The sequence below is a fragment of the Neolamprologus brichardi genome, chromosome 6 (assembly GCF_056152115.1).
Source record: "Neolamprologus brichardi isolate AB-2024 chromosome 6, ASM5615211v1, whole genome shotgun sequence".
Lineage (NCBI taxonomy): Eukaryota > Metazoa > Chordata > Actinopteri > Cichliformes > Cichlidae > Neolamprologus > Neolamprologus brichardi.
The window spans coordinates 26844409-26850469 of record NC_142109.1 but is presented as its reverse complement, the minus strand read 5'-3'; positions in this window follow the sequence as shown (position 1 = coordinate 26850469).

Here is a 6061-nt window from a genome sequence, read left to right as displayed (position 1 = left end):
TTTGAGCAGTAGCCTTCACACTGATCACACAAAGTTTTGAGGGGTGGTGGTGTTAGGGAAGGGGAAGCATCACAAGAGAGAGGGCTGGCTCACACAAACTGGCCTACAATAACTTACAGTCCTTTTTAAAACTGGCATGCAAGAGTCATGCAGAGTCACTGGAAAAGACGTACGTGCAATTTAACAGTTCCACCTGAATTCGAGACAGTATTGCATAGATTTAGCTAACAGAAGCTTGGGATGGAGAAACTTTTGTTACTTCCTGTATCCAAGTTTCATTTTTCAGTTTCAGTTTTTATCTTTCAGTGTCATTTTTTCCAATGCCAAAATCATTCTGGCTCCATACTATTCCCGGCAAGTAGGGAAGTAAGGGTTCTGGGTAATGCAGCCTAGCCTAACCTAGCCTCAACCAATAAGAAATTTATGACGTCAGTTATAGCAGATAAATGAGAAACTGTTGGATTTATTACCTGATGATGAGTAACTAGGTTTTTAAAATAACCATAAAAATAGTCTTTCAAGCAGGGGCGGATCTAGAGAAACTTTCTTAGGGTGGCATGAGGGTGGCAAAGAAATCAAATGGGGTGGCAAAATCAAAGCCTTTTTTTTCAAACACATATGCAGGTGGTTACATATGGTTAAAATAATTCAAATGCAGTAAGTATACACGTTTTTCACATAAATATAGTCTATAACTTAATTATTGTCTGTAGCCCACATAATTACACACTTTAGTTACATGAAACATGTGAGTTTTGATCTTATGTACTGTATAGCCTGTATAATAAATAAATATGTAGCCCAATAATAATAGTTCATTTACAAACACAAGTCTAACTTAAATGTCACACTGTTTTTTGTTAGAAAACAATCACATTGTTAGATGCTTAAATTACACAAAATGTCAGAAATCTGCACTGTCATGAACAAAAATTAAAAATAATTTTTCATGATTTGTTGGATTAACCCACTGAGGTCTGAAATACAACCGGCCATTTTTGACTCCTTTTGAGTTTACGTTTGTATTTCACCCTCAAATTGTTTCATTTTATTTTTTTCCCCTTGCCTTGTTTGGTATCATTTGGTTTGGTATCTTTTCAGCTCAACTGAATTTAGTTTTTTTTTTTCACTGACATACTGCATTAGTATTACTGATCTGAAATCACACAAAGAACTTAAAATCCTAGTAGTATTTCTTTACTGTAAAAAAAACCACAGACATGTTGAGTAAATTTTTATAACTTGAAATGCAAATATAAAATGTACATTTTGTAAACATAAACAATTTATCTAAAAATGCGGCCAATACACCTGCCGTTTTTTTTTTAAATTTTGTACAGCCATTTAAAAATATTACTAAAACTAAAATGAGAGAACAATCAGGTGTTGCAATAAGATGCCCTACAAATGATGTGTGCCAGTAAAAAAAAAAGTTTGTCCACCAAAATACAGAGGAGAACAGCACAGGGATAAACCTGCAGGCCTGACAACAGGAGGTGTATCATTCCGCTGGTTTTCTACTTAGTGACAGTGTTTACGTTGCAAATGTGCCTTTGTGACATTCATTAGTGCCCTCACTGACACATAAAACAAAACCACGACTACACAACAGAACAACTACACAAGACAACACAACACACTAAGTATACACTCCACACTAAACGTCACAAATCTCCCACATCTTAAAACTCTCTCACTCGCTCTTTCTCTTGCTCGCTCGCTCTGTCTCGCTGCCGTTACGTCACTCCCAAAACGCTCCCCTCTTCCTAAACAACCAAATCCCACGTGTTGACTTTTTTAAAAATTGGTCGACATGGTACATTTTTCCACCGATAGTTAACATGTGGCTTTATTTCTTTCTTTACTGTTTTCGCGCTGTCCTTAGAAAACGCTTAAAACACACACACACACAAAACGTGATGACAGTATTTAGAAAAAAAGCATGGCTTATATATATTATCATAACTATGGATTTACTGGCCTGTAATTAAAATGTAAAAACTTTGAAGTCCAAACTTTCAATGTGGGCTGAAATAGAGACTCAGAGTGGCTGCAGCTTGTTGCTATGTCAGCTTACATCAGTCATGTGATTTGGAGGTGCAGCATGTCCGTGGACCACGGAGGGTTAATAACACTCACCTTCCTTCTATTTCCACAGTGTAACATCCAACCACCTGTGTAAAAAGCGAAATTCCCATGGTGTTGTTCAAAATGTGTTCTGGCACAATCATAACCATCGCTTGCTACTGAAAACAAGAAAAAAGCCGGTCCTGCTATGGGCCGAACCACTTGTTAATGGTGCAGGGGGGGAACACTATGCAATATATTCAGTTTTAGCATTTATATTTACTGTTGACTGTAACTACGCTCAAACTGTTAATGCTATCTTATTTTAATAAACAACACTGTCATATGCAAAACTGGGGTGGCACTTGCAGTGGCACTTGCGGTGGCAAGGGATCATTTTAGGGTGGCACTTGCCACCCATTGCCACCCTTCTAGATCCGCCCCTGGTCCAGACTGCTTATAGTTGGGGATTTTAACATACATGTTGATGATGACTCCCACCTCTTTGCCAGAGGTTTTATCAGCACTATGGATTATTTTCATTTTACCCAGCATGTGCCCGGCCCCACACATAGCAAAGGACAAACACTGGACCTTGTTTTTACTTTGGGTTTAAATATTGATTTTATTTGTTCTGAAGATATTCTTATCTCTTATCCCTACGGTGGCCCCTAGAGACAAAGCATGTACAAACTCCAAAACACTTACAAAATACAAAACACATGCAAAATACAAAACACGTGCAAACTCCATAACACGTACAAAATCCAAAACACATGCAAAATACAAAACACGTACAAAGGCAGAGGCAGCAATATAACATAGCTAACATTAACAGTGCAGTGAATCCTGCTTGTGCCGTGATATTCAGGACTGCAAACCGAGCAGCATCACTGACTTTCAGCTTGTTGTGTTTGTGGATATATGACTGACTTTAATTATCCATTAAATCATCACATTCTCTGTAAGAATAAAGTCAAGTATTGAACGGCGTATATTTTGAAGTAAAGGCTTTAAAACCAAGTTAGTACAAACATCGCTAATGTCACATAACTTTACCGACATGTGGCCAACAGTAATGTTTTAATGTTCTTCATTATAAAAACATTCGCGCATAAATAAGTGACATAATATTCAGTACTTACTTCTGAAAGTTTATTCTTCGGCCGCTCCGCTTCCGCCGTTTTTTTCCGCAAAATTATCCACACCACCGCCGCGCTATGAAGTCTGGGATATGTTGGGCCATGAAGGCTACACCAACCCATCCTTAAAATTCAGGGAAATTAAGGCCGCATTTCGAGCACCCTTTGAATTGGGACAGCCTTCGTCGTGTCGCTGTGACGTAATCGGCCTTAAAATGCGGCCTTTAAGGCTGCAGACCCTGAATTGGGATACAGCCCAAATCCGGTCATTGGTACTTCCTGGCTTGTGTAGTTACTAGGTAACAAAAGCTCAACACTGCCCCTAGCGTCCTGGAGCACTTCCGTTGTGTTTTGGAGTTTGCATGTGTTTTGGTGTTTGCATGTGTTTTGCAGTTTGCATGTGTTTTGTAGTTTGCATGTGTTTTGGATTTTGTACGTGTTTTCCGATTTTGTACGTGTTTTGGAGTTTGCATGTGTTTTGGAGTTTGCATGTGTTTTGGATTTTGTACGTGTTTTGGAGTTTGCATGTGTTTTGGAGTTTGTAAGTGTTTTGGAGTTTGCATGTGTTTTGGAGTTTGTAAGTGTTTTGGATTTTGTAAGTGTTTTGGAGTTTGTACGTGCTTTGTCTCTAGGGGCCACCGTACTTATCATCACTGTATTCTTTTAACTTGTCTTTTCACAAGCCTGTGTCTCCCGTTCCCCTCAGGGTTAGTTGTCATATTTTAAATTCCTCCACAGCTGCGAATTTCTCCGATGCTTTTAATTTACTCCTGCTCCACCTGCTGCCTCTATTTCTTCAATGAATACTGTGAAAATGTTCTTTCTTTCGAGAAAAAAATTAATAATGTAAGAAAAAAAATCTCCCCATCAGCATCTGCATTGTCAGTTCCTACTCAGCCTATTATTTTAAATAGTTTTTTTTTTTTTTACCCGTTTCACTACCCGAGCTGGTAAAATTTGTTAATTCAATGAAAGCATCCTTCTGTTCAGTTGATGATGAGATGAGATCATCATCATCATCATCATTTATTTATAAAGCACTTTAAAAACACACCTGGTAGACCAAAGTGCTGTACAATACAAATATAAATATAGTAATAAGATAGCAGAAACCAGTCATAGCAATAAAATTAATAAAAATGTCGGTTACCCATAGAGTTAAAAGCCAGGGAATAAAAATTGGTTTTTAATAAGGACTGGCACTGATGTTGGACCCTTCTCTTACTAGCAGTTACAGGCCAATCTCAAAACTGCCATTAATTACTAACATATCATTAAATATGACATTTTTTGTTTGTCAGGTGTCCTGTTTGAAGAAAACACTTGGTAGCCACTTGAATGAATGTAAATAAACACATTTACACGAGGGCAACCTGATTTCAAGGAAATAAAAATGCTCAAATTTGAAAGCTTGTGAGTTATTTAGTTATTGTATCAGCTGTTTAGTCGTTTTATGACAAGATGGATGCTGTCATTATATTTTAGTATAGTGCTTGAGTTAAGGAGAATAAAAGAATATTTAACGTTAATTGTACCAATGTTGTTGTGTACGAAGCACAAATTAATTTAAGTTTTAAATTGTGAATTTTTGAGTACATGGTGTACTAGGTTGTAATTTCATAGAAATGTATGTTTAAGGATATAAAGAACTATATTTAATGAGTTACAGTGAAAAGAAGTGCTTGGAAATAGTAATATAAACAGAAATTTCAATGTTTCTATTAACGGAAAATATACTGTGAATAAACGGAATTTTCCATTTTATAGCTGAAGGAAATGTCCGTAAATAGTACAGAGAGTATACTGTAAATCTACAGAATTTTCCGTTTTATCATTTACAGAAAAGTCCATCAAATTTCCGTAAAAAAACAGAAAATGTACTGGCAGAAAATTACCAGGACATTTTCCGTTTTTCTACGGAATATTTTTTTTACAGTGTAGCCTTAATCTCCTTATCTTAGTCTTGTCAAGTGTTATCAGACCCAGCTGTGATTTCTTCCTGTGTCCCATTCCCTCATTGTCCCTCTGTGTATTTTAGCCCTGTGTTTCTCACTGTCAGCGTTGTGTCGTCCCCTCATGCTCTGTGTGTTTCCTTCTGTGCTCCTCGTCCCTAGTCTCTTGTCTCCAGGTTTCCTAGAGTTTAGTTTCTGGTTCTGGTTGTTTTGGGTTTTTTTGCAAGTTATTGTTTTTGGAGTTTTGTCCTATAACTGCAATAAAGCAACCTCTTTGAGTTTACTCCTCCATCTGAGTGTCCTGCATTTTGGGTCCTACATCCTGCCTGCCACAGCCAGAATCTTTAAACACACCTGAACTGTTTGAGGCTTTTTTTGATGGAATGGCAGTCCTAACTTTGAACTCGGCATACAGAGACCAATTGGAGGAGAAAATTACAGTGAAAGAAATTAAATTGGCAATTAGTTCAATGCAGAGTGGCAAATCCCCAGGTCTGGATGGTTATCCGGTTGAATACTTCAAGACCTTTAAGGACAGTTTATCACCATTATTACGAGACATGTTCATTGAGTCATTTCAAAATGTCTTCTCCTAATGCTTTGACAAGCGACCATTTCAATCTTACTGAAGTCACATAAGGATCCACTAGAGTGTTCATCATATTGTCCTATATCACTTTTAAATGTAGATTTAAAAATACTGTCAAAAACACTTGCTGTCAGGTTAGAGCAATATCTACTGTTGTTAATCTCTCCAGATCAGACAGGTTTCATGAAGGGCAGGCATGGTTTTTTCAACCTGCGCAGGTTTTAAAACACATTACACATAGAGTCAACTACAGGTCCTGTAATTGCCTTATTACTCGATGCTGAGAAGGCATTTGACCGGGTGGAGTGGGA